Consider the following 27616-nt stretch of genomic DNA (forward strand, 5'->3'; position numbering starts at 1 on the left):
GGGCTCCAAGCAGCTGCGACTAGCGGAAAGCGCGCGCCAGCTGCACGCAGGAAAACAGTTCTCATTTTGTGTGCTCGGCTGACTACACGTCAAGCCTCGGGCCAGCTCGAGACGGCCACATTGTGCGTCTGTGGGAGGGGCTCTACCGAGACGAATGGACTTTTCTGAGGCAGGGCCCAGGAGCTGTAATTCGAGGGGCCTCAGATCTCCCTGCCACCCACCTGCCAGGGCAAGTGAAATTCCACTGAGAAAAAATCAGGCGTATCTATCCTCTTCCAGGAGTTTGTCTCCCTTTTAAGAAACAAATATCCCTTGTGTGAATGATTGGAGGCTTTTTATCCTCTGGTGGCGCTTCCTTCTTTGCAATTATCTATAATGGAGACTGTTTCTTTTCCCTTCTTAGTGATTACAACTGCCACTTGCATTTTTTTTCTTTCAAGATCATGAAGCCATGTTGTCTCTATCTTTCCTCACCTTCATCCTTTACTTAGTAGTACCGATAGCACTTTTAACTTATATCTGGTTAAAAGTCAGACATCCTGGATTCAGATTCTAGCTTGACCACTTATAAGTGCCATGAATGTGGCAAGTTAGCCTTTTTTGCATCTGTTTCTTTTTCTGCATAAAGCAATACCAATACCACCTACCTCATGGTTTTTTTCCTGAGAATAAATAATTATATACAGTCATGTGACAGTCATGCATTGCTTAACAAGATTGGAGAAATGTGTCACTGGGCGATCATGCGGTTGTGTGAACATCATAGTTTGTACTTACACAGACTCAGATGGTGTAGCCTTCTACACACCTAGGATATATGGTATAGCCTATTCCTGCTAGGCTACAAACTCGTGCAGCATGTTACGGTACTGAATACTGCAGGGAATTGTAGCACACTGGTAAGTATTTATGTATCTAAACACATCTAAACATAAAAAAAGTACACAGTAAAAATACAGTATTATACTCTTATGAGACCACAATAGTATATTGACATCACATGACCTTCTAAAACATGTTTGAATAGTGCCTGGCATATAGTAACCATTTAGTACATGCTAGTTATTAATGTTATTATTTTGATTGGATAGGCCTGGTCGAAGATGGCTGAGTGTAAACCAGAATGCAAGTCAGCTGGGGCACGTACTACTGGAGGCAGAGCCCCATGAGAAGGGGCCAAGAACCCGCACCCACCAAAATCAAGAAGAAAGGCTGAACCCAGAGAGAAAAGGGAGGTGAGCCTGAGGAGGGAGATGGGATGCAGCTGAGAGGGGAGTGCCAGTGGGGAGGTTGTGGGAGCCAAGCCATTAGAGGAAGGATCACACAATGTCCAGAGGTAATGAACACAGAACTTTTTAGTTTGTTTTTAGATTAGAGTCTCAGATCCTGGTCTGCATTCGATGGATTCTTAAAGCAATTGGAACCTCAGGCTGGTCCTGGAGCAAGAGCTGGCCCTTTACTTGGGGCTCTCAAGTTGAAAAGTTTGAGCTCTAGGATTCTCCACTGACCACCTCTCCCTGTCTTTGCTCTCTTCCCATCTTTAAACTCCCATTGAACTGGCATGCTATTCTTAGCATGGCACTCAGGCTCTTGACTCCACCCAGTCCTTCCAGTTATATTGGCCACGGTACCTACATTCTTGTGTCTCTTAGCACTGTCTACCTACCCTCTCTCCACAACACATATTACACCTCCAACCCAACCCATAATTCCCATTGGTTTCTAGGTATGCCAGTCTTCTTACAGTTTCCTAAACATGTCGTAGTGGGGAAAATGCTACATGTTCACTACCTCATTTCACCTTCCTAGGCAGATGAGAAGACATCTCCCAGTTTATTTTTGCAGCTAGGTTGGGACACTGACCAAATTTTTGACAACAACAAAGTGAGTGGAGGGATATGACATTCTGGTTCAGGAAAACTAAGAGGGGGTCTGAGTTCTTCATGCTTATTCTCTTTTGTCCATATGCTAGGATGTGCAAAACTCTAACTCAGTAGGTTGTAAAATGGAAGCAGGCTGGGTCCTGAATTTCTGTTGCAGGAAAGCTGACCAATTGGCATAAGATTTTTTTCTTTTTTAAATGAGAAAAAGCCACTGAGATTATGGGGTTTTATTTGTTACCTCAGCCTGTCCTATTCTATCCTAACAGCACACATACCATGCTTTTTCTTATTTTGTCATCTCTATAGTTACATTGTGTCACTTGGAATGCCTCCCTGCATTCCTCCCCTGCAGCAAATTGCTACTATGCTTGGATTCTCCTCTGTGATCTTATAGCACCATGCTCAGGTTTCTGGCCTGAGTGATTAGATGGATCTTGGCACCAGTAAGGAAAATGAAAGGGAGGAAGAGGTGTACATTTGGCAGAGAGAAAGAACCCTGTATGTGCACTATGTGTTTGAGAATGGGACATCCAGGGATATATGGATCTGAAGCTCAAGAGAGAGGCCTGAGCTAGAGATACGTAGAGGGTTGAGAGTCATGAGCATATGGGAAGAAGTGGGCAAGATTACCCAGGGAAAGTTTGTAAATTAAGATAAGAGAGTGGAAGATGGAAAGGTGAATCTTAGTGGAACACCATCCTTTAAAGGAAGGCAGAAGAAGCAGAGCCCTTATAAATTTCACAGTGTTCCCCTAAGGACATTCAGGATTGAGCGTGAAACCTGGGAAAGCAGGACTAGTTTATTGATCAACATTTACAAATATGAAACTTAATTTTGAGGAAAACAGGGTATAGTGCAATCGAGGCTGTTGAGTAGACCCCAAAATGCCTTTGAAGGTGGAATTGCTCACCTTTGTTACTGAGAAAACTGCCGGGCAAAAGTTTAATTTTGATCATGTTAAAGGTAAATTAAAAGCTGACCTTGGCTTTTATATTCCTGGCTTTCCTCAACCTGAAGTCTTCTGACTTCTATGAACCTAAAGGAATGAGAAAGTTGCAAGGATTTGTAACTGGCTATAGGAATTAACTGTGCTCACTAGCCTATATTTTGTTTTGCTTTTTTCTCCATGTGTTTGCTTTTTGGATGTAATTCTTAAATTGTCTAAATGGTCACCTTTTGTTGTTGTTATTCTTTAAATGGTACCTGGACAGCTATGATGGGTCAAGAGAGAGAATTGCTTTATACTACAAGGCTATCAGAAGATCACTGAGGTTGTAGTGAGCCGATATCGCTCCACTGCACTCCAGCCTGGGTGACAATGAGACTGTCGTGAGGAAGGGAATGTGATAATCCAAGAGAGAGATGACAGTGGATTGGAACACAGTGGCAGCAGTGGAGGTAGTGAGAAGTGGTTGGATGCAGGATATATTTTGAAGAGGAAGCCAACAAGATTTGGATGTGAGAAAAGAAAAAAAAGTAAGAGGAGTCCAGAAAGACTCCAAAGGTTTTGAATAGAGTCACCATTGACGGAGAGAGTGCAGACTGTGAGTGGAGCTGGCTTCAAAGGGAAGAACAGGAGTCCAAGTTTGGACTTGTTAAGTTTGATACATGAAGCAGGCAGCTGGATAAAGGTCTGGAGTTCAGACGGGCGTGGTGGCTCACGCTTGTAATCCCAGCACTTTGGGAGGCCGAGACAGTCAGATCACTTGAGGCCAGGAGTTCGAGACCAGTTGGCCAACATGGCGAAACCCCGTCTCTACTATAAATACAAAAATTAGCTGGGCGTGGTGGCAGGTGCCTGTAATTCCAGCTACTTGGGAGGCTGAGGCAGGAGAATCACTTGAACATTGGAGGCGGAGGTTGCAGTGAGCCGAGATCGTCCCACTGCACTCCAGCCCAGGTGACAGGTGACAGTGTGAGACTCCATCTCAAAAAAAAAAAAAAGAAGTCTGGGGTTCAGGAGAGAAGTCTGAGCTGGAGGTGCACATTTGGCAGCTTCTGGTGATATTAAATGCTATGAAACCAGGTGAGATCACCAAGAGGGTGAATAAGGAAGAAAAGGGGCCCGAGGGCTGAGCCCTGGGGCCCTCCAAGATTATGAGGTCAGAGAGAAAAGGCTGGACCAGGGGAGGAGTCTAAGAAGGAATGCCCAGTGGGTAGGAGGAAAATGAAGAAAGGGTTTGTGTTGGAAGCCAAGTGAAGAAACGGTTTCAGAGGAAAGGGAGTCATCACTGTGTCGGATGCTACTGACACACACCTCAGATGTGACCTGAGAACTGCGAAATGGACTTAGAAAAGTGTAGGCCAGGCCGGGCAAGGTGGCTCACACCTGGAATCCCAGCCCTTTGGGAGGCCAAGGTGGGCAGACTGCTTAAGGCCAGGAGTTCAAGACCAGCCTGGCCAACATGGCAAAACCCCATCTCTACAAAAGCATACAAAAATTAGCTGGTCATCTTGGCGTGACAAAAATTAGCTGGACTTCTTGGCGTGTGCCTGTAATCCCAGCTTCTTGGGAGGCTGAGGCAAGAGAATCGCTTGAACCTGGGAAGTGGAGGTGGAAGTGAGCTGAGATTGTACCACTGCACTCCAGCCTGGGCGACAGAGTGAGACTCCATCTCGATAATAATAATAATAATAATAATAACAATAACAACAACAATAACTGAGGTTCTTATAACACTAATATTATTCAACATCTACAGTCTCAGAGATTCTAGGTCCAGATCGCTGGAGTGTCTCTCATTCAGAAGTATAACTCCCTTTGAAATCAGTTCCTTGTGAAAAAGGGATGGTTTCTCTTTGATATGGAGATATGGATGTTGTCAACTATTACAGTCTCATATAAAATTCCAATGCACTGTGCTGGTTTAATGTAGTTTTTAGTTGGAAAATGAGAATCCCCAAATGCATTTTTGGTAGCCAGCTCTGTTGCAAATGATGCCATTGGATGTAGCATTAAGTAACTTAACTCTTAAACTTTGGGCATATTCAAGTGCATGGTACATCTGCCCTCAATCTTGGGATTCTGTCATAAAATGCAGTCTACAGGGTATATGATATACCATTCTCCAGTATGTGGTGTATTTGCTGAACATCATGTATCAGAAGCTGAGAGAGGGAGAGAGAGAGAGAGCAGACAATTTAGAAAGCCCAGCCTGCTCTGTGTCAAGGGCACTGCTCCAGAGTGAAATCTGCTTGTGAGCTACCAAACAGCATTTTTCTCATACTGAAAAAAAACTGTCCTTGTAATCTGCAGTTTGAATGACCTGTTCATGTGTTTATTCATTACTTTAGATTTCCTTTCATCAAGTCAGTGGAAACTTTACATGACTTCTGACTGATGCTCTGCTGTTCCTAGTGGAATCATTGTCATAACTAGCATTTTGTTTGTGGGTTTGTACCTGAGTGCCCCATTTTGAACCACTCATCATGTTAGGGGCTTATATCACATCTTTACTTTGCATATCAACTCTATGAGACAATCATTATCATTTTCATTTTAGAGGTGAGGAAACTGAGTCTTGAAGAGGTTAAGTTGCTTCAGGTCATGGCTGGTGAGTAATAGAGCTAGATTCAAAGCCAGGACTGCCTGCTTCCAGAGCTCATGCCCTCCCTATGAAACTTCCTTGTGCCATCTTAGAGTTCTTCCTGTACAACTTCTCACTTGAACTTGGAGGCTCCTATTTCTTGAGCCACCCGGTGGGAGAGTTTGATGAGTTCATTTTAAATGTTCTCATTTGTGATCTGAGAGAACTGAAAATTCTCTGAATTTAGACTTCACATTCCATTTATCTTAGCATTCCTGCCCCCTTAGCTCCTGGCCTCATCATTGGTGGACCAGTTCATTGGTGGCTGGTGGATGCTTGTGCCTCTGGACTCCTGTCTTGGCTGTGCCTCTAATACAGAGGGTAACCTGAGGAGGTCACTCAACCAGTTCATGTCTCTCATTCTCCAAATATAGTATTAACAGGGCTTGCCTGGACTAGCTAATTAGGCACTGGACTGAATGTTGGAACTATGAAGCCTATTAGTTCAGTCAATTAACATTAATTGAGTGCCTGCAGTGTGCAGAACCCTGGGGCAAGTGGAGGCATGGTATTCCTGACCTGTGGATGCACTATTCTATGTATTTCCTTTATTTTTGCACCTCTGTGTGACTCCACCCAACCCCTAAGAATACTCTTATCCCCACCTACATGTTTCTTTTCTTTTTTTTTTTTTTTTTTGAGACAGAGTTTCGCCTTGTTGCCCAGGCCGGATTGCAATGGTGCGATCTCGGCTTACTGCAAACTCTGCCTCCCAGGTTCAAGCGATTCTCCTGCCTCAGCCTCCTAAGTAGCTGGGATTACAGGCATGCAACACCACGCCCGGCTAATTTTGTATTTTTAGTAGAGACAGGTTTTCTCCGTGTTTGTCAGGCTGGTCTCGACCTCCCGACCTCAGGTGATCCACCCTCCTCAGCCTCCCAAAATGCTGGGATTACAGGTGTGAACCACAGTGCCTGGCCACATGTTTCTTTAATTTCTCTGTGTGCCAGGATTCACTCCTGAGTACTTTATTATCCTGGCCCACTCTGCTTTGCTTGCAGCGAAACAGCATGGTTTCCTCTTGGCCTTCAGGAAATCCTGTTATAATTCAACCAGTTTTGAAAATGACCTCTTTCTGCTCTACTAAGCTGGTAATGTTTCACTGGGTTAGAGTAGGCCAAGGTCATGTACAGTTCTATACTATTAGCTTAGAGGAGCATACTTTTAAATTTTGATTTCAAACATGTAACCTGACTTAACAGTGGGTCTTCCCACAGTGGGACCATGATAGTGGCAATAGAACTTTCATGTGCTTGGGGCTCTCAGCCAATGCATCCATGAGCCTGAGACAGAGCATTCCTGTGATTCCCAGGTCTGCTCTTCCTTCTGTGCCAACCCATGAAAAAACTGCATGCTGTGACCAAATTCGGGATCAAGTTTATCCTGTCTAGAGCCAGCTCTCCAAAGGTGAAATTTTACCTTATTCCCTTGAATCCATTTTCTTGTATTTTTATTTTGGGATCTTTTAGTAACAAGGCAGCTTCCTGGGATTCTGTAGTGAGCAATTCTGGAGTTGATGGGTATTTTTACGTATGTGTACATTTGCTTCTATTTGTGTGTGTGTTTGTGACCTAGCAGAGGAAAGAGCCTCCATTTGCCTGGAAGCCTGAGATGATTCAATCTCTACTATTTGGATTGCATTAATTAAGTGGAGTGGATGTTTCAAATACTTAGCTATCTTAGAGATACAAAGGGAAGGTCTTCAAAGAATCTGTACCATACTGAAAGATACGTAAATAGTGTGTGCTGAGAAGAGCGAGCAGCCCTGTGGGCCAGGAGCAAAACTACTGAAAAGAATTGGTGAAGGATTCATCAGCTTTCTAGGAAAAGGGCAGCATGGGTCTTTAGGCTTCACTTTGTCAAGTTTGAGTCATGCCCATTTCATAAAGTATTTGGCCTGTGCTGAGTGTTGTTCAGAATGTGATATCCTTGTTTGATATCACAAGGTGACATGAAGTGGTAGATTAAAGGGAAGAAAACTACCATTTTAGAAGAACAACAGCAATTGAACACCTGAACGTACAAAAAAAATGAGATTTCTCTTCATCTCTGGAAACCAAGTTTCATCAGAAATAAGAAAACGGAATACAATTTGAGACAAGTTCTTGGCTGTTGGGCTACTTTCAAGATTCCTTGACTATCAGAGCTTTATAGGGGATCCAAATGTAGCCTTAAGGGTTTTGTCTTGTCTGTTAAATTAATTCACCTGACGGCCAGGCCAGTGGCTTAGACCTGTAATCCCAGCACTTTGGGAGGCCAAGACGGGCAGATCACCTGAGGTCAGGAGTTTGAGACCAGCCTGGCCAACATGGTGAGACCCTGTCTCTACTAAAAATACAAAAATTAGCTGGGCATGGTGGCACGCTTGTAATCCCAGTTACTCAGGAGGCTGAGGCAGGAGAATCGCTTGAACCTGGAAGGCGGAGGTTGCAGTGAGCTGAGATCGTGCCACTGCACTCTAGCCTGGGCGACAGAGCAAGACCCTGTCTAAAAAAAAAAAAAAAAAAAAAAAAAAAAAGCGTGGTGGCTCATGCCTGTAATCCCAGCACTTTGGGAGCCCAAGGCAGGTGGATCACCAGAGGTCAGGAGTTCGAGACCAACCTGGCCAACATGGTGAGACCCCCATCTCCACTAAAAACACAACAGTTAGCCAGGCATGGTGGTGGGTGCCTGTAATCCCAGCTACTCGGGAGGCTGCAGCAGAAGAATCACTTGAACCTGGCAGGTAGAGGTTGCAGTGAGCCAAGATCGTGGCACTGCACTCCAGCCTGGGTGACAGAGCAAGACTCTGTCTCAAAAAAAAAAAAAAAAAATTAATTCACCTGACAACATGTAGGTTTGAAGATCAAAGCCAGTTGGGAGGGCTATACAGGCCAGGGACCTATTCATGTTTTCTGAGAGTGGGATCACTTTTTTTTTTTTTTTGAGGTGGGTTCTCATTCTGTCGCCCAGGCTGGAGTGCAATGGCATGATCTTGGCTCACTGCAACCTCTGCCTCCTGGGTTCAAGTGATTCTTCTGCTGCAGCCTCCCGAGTAGCTGGGATTACAGGCACCCACCACCATGCCTGGCTAACTTTTGTATTTTTAGTGGAGATGGGGGTTTCACCATGTTAGCCAGGTTGGTCTAGAACTCCTGACCTCTGGTGATCCACCTGCCTTGGTCTCCCAAAGTGCTGAGATTACAGGCGTGAGCCACCGCGCCCGGCCTGGGATCACTTTTTAAAAACAGCTTTTCATGGTGATGACTAACATGACAGAAAGTACGCTATCACAACAATAATCCTAAACCAAGTTGTTGGATGAGGTTCATTAGCTTTACTTTTTTGACTGTGATTATCTGAGATGCAGTTGACTTTAAGAATGGCCACTACTGAAATTCATCCTGCATAGCAAGATTTTCTTTAGGTTTCCTTTAGAAACATCGTGGCTCCCTACCTTTTATTTCTAGCATTAACTTTGGAGGCGCTTTTACTCCTCTAGGAGTGCAGCCAAGCTGACCTTCTCGACCCTGAATCCTGTTATTTATGGAATCAGTGATTCTATTCATTATTAATTCACAGTAGGTCTGGCTTCACACTAATTTTAGAAGCTCTTTCCTCTTGTTACCAGGCAAAACAACAAATGGCCTGGTTTGCCTTTTAGGAGGTAAGAAACCAAAAGTACTCAGATATGACCTTTTAAGATTTGTGCTAATCTCGAAGACTTGAGATCTTTCTTGGAAACATAGTGAAGAGGTCCATGATTGTTTTCTAAGATTATCACTCAATTGAATATACTTTAAAACTCCCCGGAATCAGAAAATAATGCCATGACAAGTATCTTAAATATTGAGTCAAGAATGCTTCTTAGTGCCAAGGTGCTGCCATTTCCAGATGGCACCTTCAGAATTTCTTTCAATTTAGCATTACTAACATTTTGCTGCTTTGACTGAAGCAATAGTAAAGCAACTTGAAGAAATGGTAAAGCAATTCAATGTAAATAAATACAAATGCTGTTAAATGTTAATTTTTTGAAGTTGCTAGCTTTGTGCTCTTTGATTTAAAGGAAGATTATGATCTCAAACCTGGATGAAATATCCTGTGTAAAGCCATGTTTTTCCCATATACAGTTACAAATACTGGGCCCTATAATTTTTTTTTTCTCGCGATGGAGTCTTGCTCAGTCACCCAGGCTTGAGTACAGTGGCACGATCTCGGCTCACTGCAATCTCCGCCTCCTGAGTTCAAGCAATTCTCCTGCCTCAGCCTCCTGAGTAGCTGGGATTACAGGCACCCGCCACTAAACCCAGCTAATTTTTGTATTTTTAGTAGAGACGGAGTTTCACTATGTTTGCCAGGCTGGTCTCAAATTCCTGATCTCGTGATCCGCCCACCTCAGCCTACCAAAGTGTTGGGATTACAGGCGTGAGCCACCAAGCCCAGCCTGGTCCCTATAATTTAACCCCTTTACTATATTAAAGCAAATAATTAAGGATGTACGCAAAGATTTAGTTACAAGTTGATACTGGCAAAAATGGGAAGTAAACTAAATGTTCAACTTTAGGAGAATAGTTAAATAAATAATGGCACATGCATACAATAAAATTCTTCTAGCTACTTGAAAAGATGTTGTAGAGGAATATTCAATGACATGATAAGATGACAAGATGTACTGACTAAAAAATGCAGTTTACAAAATAACATAGACAGCATTCGTTTTTAACCCTTTTTGGGTCACACACCTCTTCGAGAATCTGAATAAAAATGTACATTTACCTTGGGCTTCCTAGCTCCCCATCTTCTCTTTCTTCTGGTTATTGTTTCAGCTTTAGACAGGAGCACATTACTACTATTGTTCCTGTTTACCTTTTCCAAGCCTTGTTCTTGGCAGTTTACCTATAAAACTTGAGTTTCTCCCTTGTCTGCAATTGAGGTTAGGTAAATCATGAAATACTGAACTTGAAACATTCCCCTAAATTTTATGTAAACAAAAAGGCTTCGTGAATAACTTGTGTAAGATTACATCTACTATTCGTTCAGATATTTCTAATGTTCTTAGTGTTCATTTTTGTGGTCATTCATTCTCGCTGGTAGAACACACAGTGCCTGGGATGTAGTAAACAAACATGTAAATGTTAGCTACCTATTATTATTTTCACTCAGATGCATTGATTTATCCGTTTACATCTTTATTGGACCGCCACCTTGAGCCTAGCTAGCCAGTGGTGAGTAAGAAAGATATAGTTCTGCTCTCCTATAGCTTCCTTATGTTTATTGGGGGAAGTAGACATCAATCAACCACTAGAGAAAAAAACAAGGATAGCGCTACGAAGTAGAGATGGAATGCACTGGAAGAGCATATACTGGGGCGCCCAGCCTCTTCTGAAGTGTCAGGGAAGCTGAGACCCTAACGGTGAAGTAAAATTAGATTGTAAGTTAAGAGTGGAGTGGGTGGGTAGGGAACAGCATCCAAGCAGAGGAAACAGCATGTGAGAAGAGCCCTAAGTCAACATTTGACCTGGATTCCTGTGGGTTTTCATAATTTAGAAAAGTTATACTCTTAGTCATTGGCAGTCAAGAGAGTTGAAAGTGTAAGTCCTCCAACATGGACTTAATTCTGTTTTCAAAGTTTGTCTTCCTTAACTCTGTTTAGAAACTGGAAGATTGGATGTCCGTTACAATTGTAGCGAGCTTCCCAACAGCTCCAAGGCAATATTGTCGGATGTATCGTGGGAAGTAAGCCAGTAAGGTTTCAACTGCAGATCTCAAATGTGAACACCTGGCTCTGAGTCCTAAATTGCCCTGGAAATTTTAACAACGTTATCTCAAAATTGTATTTGAAAAAAATAACAGCAAAAATGGTTCTCCTTGCCCCCATTGTGTGTACAGATGATCTGACTTGCTTCCTTTGAAGCCTGTTTGAACATACAAATAGATACAAGCTCACCAGGAATTACAGGTATGGTAGATAGCTTTGTAGGTGCATGTGATTGCAATGGACCCTCTTATCAAGTTTTAGTTATATCAAATTTTACAGCAGGCTAGAGTCTATGAAACCAGACTTCCTGGAAGCAAAAGTTCAGTGTAAGTTCAGAGGCAATGGATGTGGCAGAACCACTTGCAAACGTGAAAGATCGAAAAAAAAATTATTTCCCTGTATTTAAGCATTACTAGCCTTTCAAAAATACTTTGCATTTTGTCCCTCTTCCTACATAACATCATGTAAGATAATATTGCAAACAAATGCTCAGACAGATGCTGAATTATTCATAAGAACAGGCTGCTAATGTGGATTGGAGAAAAGAAATAACAAAGCAAGAAATAATAGTGTCATTGAGACTATAGAGTAAAAGGACATAAGCAAATGTGAGTGAACAATGTTTCTAGAGATTTTTACCCCCAGGAAAGTTGTGTGCTGTTACTTGATTCATGTAGATTCTTACTTAAGAATGGAATCAGCACCTGAAGAATTAGCTGTACTGTATTACTTAACATTTTATTTATAACCTTCCAGCAATTCTCATAATCAGCATTATCCAGTCAGAGATGTCTTCCGAATCAGGATCCCAGGCTCTGACAGCCATGTTTTTTTTTTAAGAGAGATGATTTATAGTACCTTTCCAAATTGTTTGACAATTTGGAATCTTCCGGTCCTTGCCTATTCACTATTGTAATTTTACAGCAGACTACGTCAGCAATAGCAATTAGAAGACTTAGAAGCTCTATTCTAGCGCTCTTTCCAAAAGAAGTATCTAAAGGCTCTGTTTCTAAGGACTTTATTGTTCTGGGGGTTTTTTTGGGTGTGCATGGCCAAGATAGTATTTAAATTTTGGCTATGAGCTAACAGGAATCTCTATGGCTATCACTGGGATTGGGGTACAGGAAAGCCACAACTCTTAAGAGGGATCTTTCTCTTTTAGAAAGTTATTCCATCGTAGATATGTGCTTCTTAAGCCTTCCTGATGAACCAAAGCTAATAAGTTCTCTAAATTTTCAAGTATAAAAATCTAATTTCCTTATCATTTAGCAAACCATATTTAAATTAAATGATAACTTAAAAATTAAAGTGTAGATAATTCTTTTTTTGTTTGAGAAAGAAAATCTTTTGTGAATCTTAAATAAATGTTTTTCCAGTTTCTAGTCGTTAAATTTCTTAGGAATGATTTTCAACCAGGACGCTGTATTTCAGTTAAAACAAACTGGGCTAAATGCAGTTAGATATCCTGGAACAGAAAAAGGACATTAGCGGAAAAACTAGTAATATCCAAAGTCTGTGGTTTGGTTATTAGAAATGCACCAGTGTTAATTTCTTAGTTTTGACAAATGTACCAAGGTTAAGTAAGATGTTACTACTAAGAGAAGCTGAGTAAAGGGTTTACAGGAACTCTCTGTACAAATTATTTTATAATTTTCCTATAAATTTAAAATTATTCCAAAGTAAAACATTCATTGATATGTAAAGCAAATTGGGACATAGATTTCAGGCACCAGAATTGAACTAGCTATTACAGTTGATCATTAAGTTTAGTGCCAATCTTAGAAATTAAGATAATGAGGGGTGTGAGTAGACTGTATGGTTCTCGTAAGAAAAAATAATAGATTCATTACCTTCACTTGAAGTTATAAAATTTTCCAGCTTAAAATTTTAGAAGGAATTTACTGCATAGATGCTTATATAAGAAATCATGAGTAACTTAAAGGGTGGTGTGTTCAATTACTATTTAATTAAAAAACAAATGATTTTTTAAAAAAACTTTTAAGTTCAGGGGTACATGTGCAAGATGTACAGGTTTGTTACATAGGTAAACTTGCGTCATGGGGGTTGGTTGTACAGGTTATTTCATCACCCAGGTATTAAGCCTGGTATCCATTGTTATTTTTCCTGATCCTCTCCTTCTTCCTACCCCCTACCCTCCAATAGGTCCAGTGTATGTTCTCCTGTATGTGTCTATGCATTCTCATTATTTAGCTCCCAATTATAAGTGAGAACATGTGGTATTTAGTTTTCTCTTACTGCGTTAGTTTGCTAAGGATAATAGCCACCAGTTCCATCCATCTCCCTGCCAAGGATATGATCTCATTCTTTTTCATGGCTGCATAGTATTCCATGGTGTATATGTACCACATTTTCTTTATCCAGTCTATCGTTGATGGGCATTTAAGTTGATTTCATATCTTTGCTATTGTGAATAGTGCTGCAGTGAACATATGTGTGCATGTGTCTTTATAATATGTAATAGACAATAGAACAATTTAATATACCTTTCAGTATATACTCAGTAATGGGATTGCTGAGTCAAATGGTATTTCTGTCCTTAGGTCTTTGAGGAATTGCCACACTGTCTTCCACAGTGGTTGAACTAATGTATAGTCCTACCAACAGTGTGTTCCTTATTCTCCACAACCTCACCAGTATCTGTTATTTTTTGACTTTTTAATAATAGCAATTCTAACTGCTGTGAGGTGGTATCTCATTGTGGTTTTGATTTGCATTTCTCTAATGATCAGTGATGTTGAGCTTTTTAAAATATGCTTGTTGGCTGCATGTATGTCTTTTTTTTGAGAAGTGTCTGTTCATGTCCTTTGCCCACTTTTTAATGAGGTTGTTTTTTTCTTGTAAATTTATTTATGTTCCTTATAGATGCTGGATATTAGACCTTTGTCAGATGCATAGTTTGCAAAAATGTTCTCCCATTCTGTAGGTTGTCTGTTTACTTTGTTGATAGTTTCTTTTGCTGTGCAGAAGCTCTGTAGTTTAATTAGATCCCATTTGTCAATGTTTGCTTTTGTTGAAATTGCTTTTGGCACCTTCGTCATGAAATCTTTGCTCATGCCTGTGTCCTGAATGGTATTGCCTAGGTTGTCTTCCAGTGTTCTTATAGTTTTAGGTTTTACATTTAAGTCTTTAATCCATCTTGAGTTAATTTTTGTGTATGATGTAAGGAAGGGGTCCGGTTTCAATTTTCTGCATAGGGCTAGCCTGTTATCCCAGCAGCGTGTACTGAATGGGGAATCCTTTCCCCATTGCTTTTTTTTGGGTTAAGTTTATTGAAAATCAGATAGTTGTAGCTGTGTGGTCATATTTCTCGGTTCTGTATTCTGTTCTGTTGGTCTATGTGTCTGTTCTTCTACCAGTACCACGCTGTTTTGGTTACTATAGCCTTGTAGTAGTTTGAAGTGGGTAGTGTGATGCCTCTAGCTTTGTTCTTTTTGCTTAGAATTGCCTTAGCTATTCAGGCTCTTTTTTTGTTCCATATGAATTTTAAAATAGTTTTTTTCTACAGTTTAGAACAGTCTTAAAAAACAGTTCTGTGAAGAATGTCAATGGTAGTTTAATAGAAATAGCATTAAATCTATAAATTGCTTTGGGCAGTATGGCCCTTTTAATGATACTGATTCTTCCTATCCATGAGCATGGAAGGTATTTCCATTTATTTGTGTCATCTCTAATTTCTTTGAGCAGTGGTTTGTAATTCTCCTCGTGGAGATCTTTCAATTCCCTTGTTAGCTGTATTCCTAGGTATTTTATTCCTTTTATGGCAATCATGAATGAGAGTTTGTTTGTCATTTGGCTCTTGGCTTGACTGTTGTTGGTATATGGGAATGCTAGCAGTTTTCGCACATTGATTTTGTATCCTGAGACTTTGCTGAAGTTGCTTATCAGCTTAAGAAGCTTTTGGGCTGAGACGATGGGGTTTTCTAGACCTAGGATCATGTCATCTGCAAACAGGGATAGTTTGACTTCCTGTCTTCTTATTTGAATGCCTTTTTATTTCTTTCTTTTGCTTGATCGCTCTGGCCAGAACTTCCAATACTATGTTGAATAGGAGTGGTGATAGAGGGCATCCTTGTCTTGTGCCAGTTTTCAAGGGGAATGCTTCTGCCTTTTGCCCACTGAGTGTGATGTTGGCTGTGTGTTTGTTATATATGGCTCTTATTATTTTGAGATATGTTCCTTCAATACCTAGTTTATTGAGAGTTTTTAATATGAAGGGATGTGGCATTTTATTAAAAATCTGTCTTCATCTATTGAGATAATCATGTGGTTTTTGTCTTTAGTTCTGTTTATGTGATGAATCACATTTGTTGATTTGCGTATGTTGAACCAACCTTGCCTCCCAAGGATGAAGCCTACTTGATAGTAGTGGATAAGCTTTGAAAACAAATGATGTTAAATAGATTTTTTAAAAAATAATCTTCAAAATGTTAAGTACCTAACTTAAAAAAACCTCACCCATTATTTTGGCAGAGGGGGTTGGAGAACTAAGACAATATGCCCTAGGTATATTGCTTTTCAATTATCTTAGCTGAGAAGTTAGAAATATAGAAAGTTAGGATTATTGTTTGGAGAACCTAAATGAATGAAACTAATATATACTTCAGGCTGTGTCTCTTAACTAAAAGGCATCACAGCTTAATCAGGGAGGGGTCATAAACTTAGTGTTGATTCAAGGGGTGCTGATAAGCTTTAGGATGGGCAATAAAACTGACAAAGATGTATTAATTTAGGAAACTTACAGGTAATGGGTCGTCCCTCTTCTACCCCAAGATAGGCTTCATGAGTCCTATTAAAATAACTTTATTTATTTTTATCCCAAAATGAATTTTTGAATCTGCTTAAATAATTGAAACAAGTTAATGATTGCGAGTTCTGCACCAATTTGTATGTAACAGGTGATTTTGGCTGAGACGTTTTTGTAACTATTGCCAGTCAACTACCCAGACCATGAACGAACAAACAAACAAATAAGCACTTTAGTGTGTTCTTGTAGAATAAGAACTAAACTTACATCCTGCAAAGGCTCAGTAACTCCTCTGTGGTGGAGAATGCTAGCTGTCTGCCAGAATCAGTGCTCCCATTTCCTAGGCTCCTTTGGAGTTTGCAAGGAATTGATTTGGGCAACTTTCATCCTATTTACTTAAGAGTCATCTCTGGCCCTGGACTGTCCTCTTTCCCTTTCTGGGTGGCTGGAATAGAGCAGCCCTGGGAGATGCATGTTGAAGATAGCAAGAGGCACTGCCTGTACCAGCTCTCAAAGGACTATGTGGCTCAGAGCTGTCTGCCAATCCTGAGCCAGTCATCTAAGACCAAAATATGACAGAGGCAACCTTCTGCATTCTCTGAGTTAGTGGGTCTTCCATCATAGCTACTTAGCCCACTTTGTCTAATGTACCTTCAAAAAACAGGGATTCTGGCAAATTGTGCTGGGGAGTATGACTTGGACCTATGATCTCCCATCTTTGACCCTAAATCTCTGCTTTAGGACTCACAAAGTCCGGTGTGTCTTTGGGCACATGCCTAAGCCTGCAGCACAGATTCCAACTAACCCAGCCACCTGTGTGGAGGCAAAGTCCATCTCACTCCCCAGGTCAGGGCTGAACAGGGCAGGGAGGAGAATGGTTGGCCTCCCCTTTTGAGAGGACCTTGCTGGTTTTGCTACTATATGGAAAAATAAAGCACAGGAGTGGACAAGAAGAATTTGAACTAGATAGGCTGGAGCCTGTTCCTCCTATTATGAGACATGTAATCCACCAACATAAGAGTGGGGCTTAGTCAGTGTTAAGCTCTGGCCAACTGGATCAGCCCTTCCTCCTTTGAGGAGCAACAGCAAGTAGTTAGGGAGAAAACATGGAGATTCCCTCTCCATCATTCCCCAGAAGGGAGGACACAGAAGCTCTATAGAAAAGACCTAGTGTAGGGAAGTGTATATTGATTAGGGTGGGAGAAGGGGTAGAGAAAATATTCCCCTTACTCAAACAAGTCAGCTATCAAATGTGCTCTCCGAGTTGATCTGTTGAATAAGCCTAATTGGTGGCATCCACATCAATATTAGAGAATGTTTGCCAAATATGAGAATTTTGGTTTCACTGTTTGGTAATCCTGGCCTTTCTGAGACACACCCTCTGGGAGAGGTCACAGAAGCATTGGATAATAGATGCAAAGGTAATGAATCCCCAGGAAACAGAATCTCAGTCACACCCTGTTCTTTCCCATGTCCTGTGACAGGTTCCTGGGTGACTCACAGGCAGGCCCACCCTAACATTTGTGGGGTTTGAGAGAAAAGTATCAACAGAGTTATTCAAATGTTTTGAATCAAGCTAAGAAATTATAAAATATGTGCTATTCTTTGAACCAGGAATTGGAATATTTTAAAAAAGCAAGAAAATTGCCTCTGAACACTATTGCAAAGCAATCTTTAATGCAATAGTCTATTCCATTCATGGTACCTGAGGAAAGGTTGGGGAAGTTGTCTTCTCTTGTATTTTAGCCACTCAAACCCATACAACATCTGCAGCAATGTCCATCTCTGAAGTCCACAGCAGCAAGATCCACATCTCTGATGGCATTTGGATGTGAGGCAAGAGATGTGGGGAACATTTCTCTGAAGCCTGAACAGAGAAGGTCAGGAGATCTGATGTTTAGGGTCAGGGTCTCAGTTGCAAGAGCTGAGGGACAAAGCTGTCCATATGTTCTTTAACATTATATCTTTTATGTGTTTGTGACATGTGGAGCACTCCAAAGCATGGTCCCCTCTTGCCTGGGCCTAAGGGCAGTATGTCTTGCACATTCTTCTTGGACACTTACTTGGAAGATTTCTTGCAGTTGTGAATGGAGCCACTCCTGCTCTGCTGTCTGAGACTGTATCTGCTGCTCTGAGAGTGAGCTTTCTTCCTAAGGATTCTTTCATTAGCATCCTGAATGGAGGGCGTTGTCTTTTCTAGTTCCTGATAGCCCTCTTTCTGGGGAACATGGGACAACAGCCCCAGAGTTAGCTCAGGGGCTATTTGGGCAGCATTATCCTTTGTATTATCTGGAAGCATCCTTCCACACCAACAGTCAGCCAGAGCACCCAGGCAGAATCTAGGCATCCAAGTTCTCAACCACTTCCCCAACTTCCCTTCAGTTCTACAGATTTCTTTTTCATTCTTTTCCTTCAGGGCTGACTGAGTCCTCCAGCAAATACACAGGGCTCCTACTCTCCACCCCAGTAGCCAAATGCCTGAACTGGGCCTGAAGATTACCATGGCCCCTTCCCCATCCCCCATTTCCACAGTTTATGCTCAACTACATTTTCTCCTAATAATCAGACAACAGGTACAACTGCTTCATAAAGCTGTTGCAATTCCCTAATGATAAACTCACATCAGCACCAGGGAAGATGCTTGTCTTTCTATTCCCAATAGCTGGAGGGCACCCATCTAACCCTCCCAATGGTTATGGCAAATACCAAATGCTCCCCAATGGGACTATGTCCTGATAAGTCTATTTAAGTTGAAAAAAAAATTAAGTCAAAAATGCATTTAATGCATGGAACTTACTAAACATCATAGCTTAGCCTATCCTACATTTAAAGTGCTCAGAACACTTACATTAGCCTATAGTTGGGCAAAATCATTTAACACAAAGCCTATTTTATAATAGTGCTGAGTATCTCGTGAAATTTATTCAATACTGTACTGAAAATGAAAAACAGAATGGCTGTATGTGTACTCAAAGTATGATTTCTACTGAACGCATATGGCTTTTTCACCATCCCAAATGCCAAAAAAAGGAAATTCCTGCAAGTTGGGAACTGTTTATAATTTACACAGATGTTTAAAAGAATGGGAGGGACTAACATAGGCTCTGCTTTACATCATTTAAAATTGGGATTTCCTTTTGTCAAAAGGTTATTTCTACCTACTCTAGATTTGGGCAAGTACATTTACACAGGATTTATAGGATTTATAGCCCGAAATGTACACCATGATTTTTCAGGTGTTTTTTGTTTATGAACTCAAAGGCTAACCTGCAGAAGACCTGCAGATACTGAGACAAAGATGACACTGTCCTTAACCACGACTTTGGTGAAATGCAGTAGAACATGATGATAAGGGCAACCCATCATCCTTGAGCCTAAATGTAATATTTAATATCATTAGACTGGGGGTTTGTCCTTGAGTATGTTGAGAAGAAAGCTGATGTTCAATTTTGAGGGAAAAATAGAAGACTTCTCTTGAAAATTGGTGAGTAGGATGACTCCCTTTTGGAGATGGGGTTGATTGTACTTCGATTTTTTCCTGAGGAGTCCATACATATGTAATTAATTAGGATAGTTCAGCAAGGATTGAGATCCAATTAGAATGCTACATTCCAATTTTGACCATCTCCTGGTTCATTTCTGTATGTATTTTGCTTTTAAAATAATAATTGAGCAAAATAATAATTGAACTTGATATGTTCCAGGCACTATAGTAGGCTCTTTCCCAATGTAATAGCTTACTTATTCCTTACCAAAAAACTTCTGTAAGATAGATTTAATTGTGTTCATTTGACAGGTGATGGAGCTAAAGGTAGAAGAGGGTAGTCACCTGCCAAAAATCTCACAAGTAACAAATCTCAGAGCTGGAATTTGAGCTTGAAGCTCTGTGGTCCCAGAACCTTTTGCACTAAGTCATACTGCCTTCTACAGTATTTGCAAATACACAGGTGCCTTGTCTAAACAACTAATGCTAAGGGAGTTCAGGTCTGGAGTGATCAACAGAAGTTTCACTGCAAAGGTGAAACTAGGAGGTGAGAGCTAGTCCTGATATTAGGTAACACAGATGCATTTGAATACAGGAAAACATTTGCTTCTCAGAAAGTCTAGCCTGGGTAGAAACTGCCCTGGACTGTGTCAGAATGCCAGGTCCTATGGCATGTTGGTTTCATGTTCATGGGTAAAGTTAGGCTGGATTTTTGTTTTTAATTCAGGAATCAAAAAACGTCTTTCTTTTTTCTTTTTTTTTTTTTTTCTGTTTAGGTTTATATTTGCTTCTGGGGCAAAATACTGCAACGAATGTGATGCAGCTGAGAAAGAATAGCAGCTTTAATATAAGCCTGCTCTTTCCTCCCTGCCAGGCCAAAAGTTTCAGCAGAACACTCCAGTGCTCTGATTCCATTTGGTTACAGCTGCTCACCATTCAGAAGCCAAAACTCAAGAGACAAGAGTTGGTGGGAGCAAAAGCAGGTTTATTTGGAGGGCCAGCAAACTGAGAAGAGGGTAGACTAGTGTCCTAAAGCACCATCCTAAGTCAGTACAAATTTTAGGCTCTTTTTAAGTTAAGGACAGGGGAAAAGGAAGGGGTCAGAATCAAGAGGTAACCAGTGATCACAGACATCTGCATGTCAGTGAGGGTCTGAGAAGGTTGGGAATTTCTTTGTCCTTGGTCAGATCACAATGCTTCTATAAACGTTTAACAAACCATAGTTGTTTACGTTCTTCTCCTTTAATCCCAGAGTTAGTTTAAAAAACTACATGATTGCTGTTTTTGCATATTATCTCAGTGTTCTAAAATTATCCTAGCCTACATGCAGGAATGGGTAGAGGCCCCTTCAACAAAATTGGAGTTAGTTATGTTAGTTCTTTTGCTGTTTCATTGTTACACATTTGCTTTGGGCACACAGCTTTGGTCCCCCATCCCCTATTTCAACTCTCCTGGGGTTCTCCATATAACAAAACACCTTACTTGTGAGTTTTATGTCAACAGGGAAAAGATTAGAGAATAGTATATGTTCTACAACTTTGGCAACATGAACCTTTGTGAGCAGGACATTAGCATTTCCTTTTCCATCATTGTTGAACTAATTTTGTGGTGCAAAATAGAGGGGATGATGATGTCACCTTGGGGATGAGAAGTGGAACCGTGAAGCACGTTCCTCAGGGCCTCCACACACTTGCCTAGCTCTCCGCACAGGGCTCTACATTCTTGAAAAGAATCAGAACTTTCACTGAGGTTTTTTTTTTTTTTATGTTTCCTTATATCACCTCCTGGTTTTGTATGTATTCCATGTTTCTTTATATCACATTAATTAATCTCATTGTAGAGAGAGGAGGTGCAATGTAACAGTTAAAAACAGGGACCATTGTGGAAGACAGTGTGGCGATTCCTCAAAGACCTAGAGGCAGAAATACCATTTGACCCAGAAATCCCATTACTGGGTACATACCTAAAGGAATATAAATCATTCTATTCTATTATAAAGATACGTGCATGCATGTTTCTTGCAGCACTGTTCATAATAGCAATGACATGGAGTCAACCTAAATGCCCATCAATGATAGACTGGATAAAGAAAATGTGATACATATACACCATGGAATACTATGCAGCCATAAAAAGGAATGAGATCATGCCCTATGCAGGGACATGGATGGAGCTGGAAGCTATTATCCTCAGCAAACTAATGCAGGAACAGAAAACCAAATACTGGATGTTCTCACGTATAAGCGGGAGTTGAATGATGAGAACACATGGACACAGGGAGGGGATCAATGGACACTGGGCCCTGCCAGAGACTGAAGGAGGGAGAACATCAGGAAGAATAGCTAATGCATGCTGGGCTTAATACCTAGGTAGTTAGATGATCTGTGCAACAAATCACCATAGCACACGTTTACTTATGTAACAAACCTGCACATCCTGCACATGTGCCCCTGAACTTAAAATAAAAGCTGGAAATTAGAAAAAAAAAAAAAAAAGAAAGAAAATGCAGGGATTTTGGAGGCAACCGGTCATTTCTGTCATTTTCTAGTTGTATGACCTTGGGTAAGTTACTTAATTTCTCTGTAAATAGTCTATAAAATGGGGAGGGAATTCCTCCCATCTAGGTTTGCTAAGAGACTTAAATGTAAAACTGTATGATAGCCCTTAGCAAAATGCTTAGTACATTGTAAATGCTCAAAAAGTGGTAGTGATTATTGTTATTGGTTTGTCTTTCATGTTTCTAGTTTCTTGGTGAGAGAGTCATGACTATTTTTTTTTCTTCAACAGCAAGATTGATGACAGTGTCTGTGTCTACACCAGCATTTCCTAATTGCCGATATAGGCCATGGAAGCAAAATGTTCTTGCCTTTGGTTTTCCCCTCCCTGCCTTGTTTCTGGGTGGTCTTTCCCCCCTCCCACCTCATCTCTTCTTCAACTCCTTACCCTCCACCACCAGATTCAGGGTAGAGAATATAGGCATGCTGTTACCAGTGTTCAGCATAATTTTAATGGAAAAATGCTATTCTTCATAATCCCACAATACTAGGCTGCTTCTGTTAACAAAAAACTATTTATTGTATAGACCAAAAAACATCTGGTGACTGAATTTTCTCTGTTTTTTTCAATCAGTCATGCAATATACACTCAATAGAACTCTGAAACTCCTTGATAACAAACTAGCAAAAATGAGGATAAAACACTTTACAGACTAAAAATTCCATTTAAATCCTTGTTTTTGATCCAAGCAAATACAGGGGTAGGAATGCTGAATGTTCAAAAGAGTTGTTTCTATCCCCAAGAGAAGTGGCCTGGAAGGGAAGGAGAGGTCATCATCAATGAGGTGTCATCGGCAGTCACGCTGACATGGTCTCAGCCATACTTGCTGATTCCCTTGGAAGGGTGGCTCCACTTGGGGAACCGCTCAGGGTCTGGGCCAGCTCACCCCCACTCTCTATTCCAGCTGTGGCTGTCTGCACAGCCACGCCATCAGCCCAGCCATTCCTCTTCCCTTCCCAGAGAATTCATGCTTTCCTGGCACTTAGAAGCAGTGGTAGATCTGGAAAAGGAAACCAAAGTGAGGTAGAGAGGGTAGAGCCCAGTGTGGGAGTCACTGCATGAGCAAGTCTGGGTTCAAGTCTGGGCTCTAATGCGTCCTGGCTGGGAGCCTCTGAGTAAATAATTTAGCTTCTTGAGCCCGATTGTCTGTAAAACAGTGCTTCCTTTATTCATCGTTAGATATTGAGTGAGTACTTACTGCATGCCAGCACTGTTCTAGGTGCCCACTGGTGCTAGGGATGGGGGTGAGGGGCTATGGGTATAGAGAGTCCAGTTTTAAAATAAGTCAGAGAAGAATTCACTGAGAAGGTGACATCTGAGTAGACACTTGAATGAAGTGAGGGTCTCTGGGGGAAGAATGTTCTGCAAGAGGTAGCTAGTGCAAAGGCCCTGTGGTAGGAAGGAGCCTGATGTGCTAGAAGCCCAGTGAGGGGGCCAGTGTGGCTACAGCAGTTGAGAGAAGCAGACAATAGCAGCAGATGGGTCAGCTCCCTAGCCAAGGTGTGTGAAGCCATGTAGTCCTGGGAAGGATTGGGCTTTTACATTGAGATAGGATGGGAAGTCATTGGAGGGTTGTGAGCCAAGGACTTAAGTTTTGCAAGGGTCACTCTGGTTGCTGTGTTGAGAATAGACCATAGGCAGGCCTACCCAGGAAGCAGGGAAACGGGTTAGGAGGCTATTGCCTCTGCATGACAGGTGGTGGAGTGGACCAGGGTGTAGCTGTGGAGGTGGTGAGAAAAGGCTCAGTTCTGGAGATAGCTTGAAGGAAGAATGAATAGCATTTCTGATGGAGTGGATGTGGGTGTGAGAGAAAGAAAATAGGAGAACTCAGAGGTTTTTGGCCTGAGCAATTGGAAGAATTGTGTAGCTATTAACTGAGATGGGAAAGCCGGGGGAGGGAGGGATGGGAGATAGGTGGAGAACTTGATGATAATAATAATTTTGCCCTGTCTCCCTCACAGGACTAAATGTGATGATTTATGTGTAATTTACCCCACAAATATGCTCTGTGGTTACTGGTATTCAAAGGGCCCTCTCCTTCCTATGCAGAAGCAGTCTGTTCTCTGGACATGCTCCTCTCTCTCACTCCTCAGGTGGTGCCATTTGGTGGGGGAGAATGTTCCTGGCATGTGGACTTGAATCTGGCAGGTATCATCTGAGCTATGTTTAGGTGGATATTTTGGGATAGGTCCTCACAAATGTGACTCAAGTATGACTTAACAGTTAATATCTTCATTTCTCCCTAACAGAATATTGTTTCTAATTTTTCTTTTATATAGCAACTGATGTTGCCATGCAGATCCCTTGGTTCCTATGAGATGGTAACATCACTCTGCCCCACCATTGGCCAGTGCCTCCTCAGCTGTGGTGCCTCCCAGGCTGTGTGGTTCTCACGCGGGCCACTGACACAGAGCTGTTACTATGGTGAACTTTACAATTTCCTTTGATTGGTGGATTTCAGAAATAGGCCATCAGCGGAATTCATTATATTCAGCTAAGTAAAAATGAAAAATAAATACTATAACTTTCCCCTCATCACCAACATGAAGGAAACGTGACCTTTCATGACATAATAAATCGCTGTTAGGTAACTTAGGATCCTTCAGGGGACTGAAGCGGGATGATCCTCCTATGCCAAATTTGGGTGGGAAATATATTCCCTGTTGCTTTGAGTCGACTCTTCAGAGTTAAGGGCAGTGGGCCAACCAGAGTTGAAACTTCAGAGTTGGGAGGAGGTGTGGGATGGGGCATGCATTGAAATGTAAACTCTATTGTCTCTAAAGTGATGGGTGATGCTGGGGGCCTGAGTGTGGAGGGCAGTTTTACATCTCAGGACAATGTTTTCTCAGATGCTCTTCCAGAAAGGAAAGCCAGGAGTACTCCTGGCTGGAGGCGGCATGCCTGGGGTCAGAGTCAAAGTAGGGTTTGTGCTGTCTGAATCCTTTCTCCCACTCTCCCCAGCCTGGCTCAGCTTCTCATAGGTGGATTGGTGAGTCCTGGCCAATTATGCTTCAGCTCATCTCTACTCTTGGCAAATAGGAAAAGAGAGTGAAGGACTGAGTTTTAACCCTTCTAATTTCATAACCTGACTCTCTATAAGAAAAAGTGGGAGAAAGACTGAAGAAAGAGAGAAGAGGTGAATTATTTTAAGTGCATCAGATCTACCTTTCTAACAAGTCTTGTTTGGAGTGATGGGGGTTTGGGTCGGGGGAGGGGAAGGCCCAGGCTAAAGGGAGGGAGACAGTCAGGGAACCACAAAAACAAGGCAGGTAACAGATTAGAAGTGCTAGGGCTAGTGTTTGACACCCAGACCACATCAGTTTTAAAACCTCTTTGCTCTATATGACAAAGCTGTTTTTAGTAATAATCACAACATGAAATGAAAATAATGATGGCCAGAAATGTTCTTTTATGAAATTTTGTGTCATATCAATAAAAACTAAAAATACAGTAAATGCTACAATCCAAAAAAGGAAAGAAAGTTATAGTATAGTATTTTTAGTTTCATTAATGTATTTTTTTGAATAAAGGGATGAAAACTTATACCTACATATTGGTCTTTCACAGTCATGAATAGCGATTTTTTGGTTTCTGTTTTTGTGATTAACTTCTGCAAATTTGTCAATGACTTTGTCAGAGTTATTTTTCTTCCCATATTTATGAAGTTTCTATCTATCTTTGATCAAAGAACATTTTTCATTAATTTTAATTTTGAAAGCTTTCTTTCACATGAAGGAACAGATTAAATAAATAAGAAAAAGCCTTAAACATAAGGATACATTTGGCAGAAATACATAAAATCTCATTTCACAATAAATTCCAGAAAATTTAAACACAGTAAAAAACTCCGGCAGTCACATAGAATGACAGAATTGAAGTAACTCAAGTTCTGTTTGTCTTTACAATCACTGAGCTATCATTGTTTATTTCAATCAATTGTCTGAAAACAGGAATATGTAGTACAGTACCAGGGAGGCTGAGACACGAACTGTGCCCAAAGCAAGCTTTGTTTTGTACTTACTCTCAAAATAAATGCATGGAGTTAATTCTCTGAATCAACTCCCATGTAGAATGCAATGTTTAGTAAGGAAGGCACAATTTTAAAAAGTGCTGAGTTGAAGCATACATTTATATTCCTAAAATTCAACTGCAACTTCAGCGATTGTGTAGAACTTAGACCAACAAAAGATTTTTTTTGGTGATGGGGCGAGCAGTTTATCACTGATCTTGTTTAGAATTGCTTGCAGTGGTGATAATAAAAAGCACACTGGCTTTGAGTGGGTTTTATTATTGTTTTTAAGTCCCTTCCAGGCCATGGACCCCTTGATTGCCTCCCCTGGGGGGTGGACCCATATTCTTGCCCTGCCCTTGGACCACACTGCAGTGGAATTAGCTTAAATCATTAGCTTAAATGCCTCCTTTCTCATAAAAACATTGGTGATTCCTGCAGTTTTGTGCACTATTTGTGCTAGCTCTTGTGTAGCCTAACATTTCCGCCTGAATGTTTGCCATTTTGTTCTATTTTGTGACATTGTTTTTGACCTCTAATTTCATTTGGCAATGATCTCAGCACTGGGTTTATCTTTACCAATGAAACGTGTGAGAAACGCTTTGCTGAATCTTCACAACGAGTTCAATCACATGGGACAGTGGAATCAGAGACATGAGGTTGCAGGAACCATTAGGGGGTTAGAATGGATAAGGGAAAGAGAAAGAGAAAATATCAGAAGCCATGACTTGCTCTTGTAGGTTTGCTTTGTATGACACTCTCTTTTTTTTTCTGTCACTGCATCAGACAGATATGTTTAGATACACCATGTATTAATAAATGGTTTCCTGGGTAGGGTTAAAAAAGCTCTGGTGCCTGAAATTCTACCTGAAATTCTGGTGTCTGAAGTTCTGTATATTCCTTTAGGTTAAATATTGTTTGCTGTCCATGGGCCTTTGTAAATTAACTACCTCCGGGAGAAGTAACACATTAAATCTTTAGCACTTTAGTATAAATGAGCATATGAGATTGCTTCCTCTGTTATCTGATCAGCAGGCTGGGAACCCTCAGTATGTAGTCATGGAGACACCTCTAAACTCAGCCTTGAATGTATATCTTTGCTTTAAGAAATTCCAACTCCTACTTGGAGGAAAACAACAGAAAAAGACCCCCTCTGTTGATGATAGGTCTGAAGAAACTTCATATATAAAGGATAGCATATTTTAATTTTATTTCTTTCCCAAGAACAAGAACATTCTCCTGACCTGCAACACAGCCCCTCACTTTGTCCCTAGAGTGCTGGAGGCTTTGTGCTATCATTTGTGTCTCATTTTTATTCTATTCACATATGTCTAGGGAGCGGGTCCTTTGAGATTTCTTCTTGGCTCTGCTTCAGGCTCCGTAATAGCAATGGATCCACACTTCTTAATACAGTGAGGGCAGGTGGCAGCAAGCCAAAGCTGCCTCCGGGGAGTGTGTGTGCAGGAGTGGTGTTTTCAGCATGCATTGAAAAATCAGGAGCCAGCCAGGACAAAAGCCCAGAGTGACAGTGTGGCTCTCAGAAGGATGCCTGCACCAAGTTAAAAAAAAAAATCATTTTTTTCTATTGAATTCAG

General features: G+C 41.1%; 1 long non-coding RNA gene across 1 annotated transcript; it reads left to right on the forward strand.

The window, feature by feature from the left end:
• LOC105738592 lies at positions 1-25149 on the forward strand. The gene is made up of 4 exons (XR_001114421.2): positions 1-122; positions 1092-1235; positions 24292-24510; positions 24974-25149. It is a non-coding gene; the product is annotated as an uncharacterized LOC105738592 (long non-coding RNA).
• The last annotated feature ends 2467 nt before the right edge of the window (positions 25150-27616 follow it).

This window comes from Nomascus leucogenys, chromosome 14 (genome assembly GCF_006542625.1).
Source record: "Nomascus leucogenys isolate Asia chromosome 14, Asia_NLE_v1, whole genome shotgun sequence".
NCBI classification, from domain to species: domain Eukaryota; kingdom Metazoa; phylum Chordata; class Mammalia; order Primates; family Hylobatidae; genus Nomascus; species Nomascus leucogenys.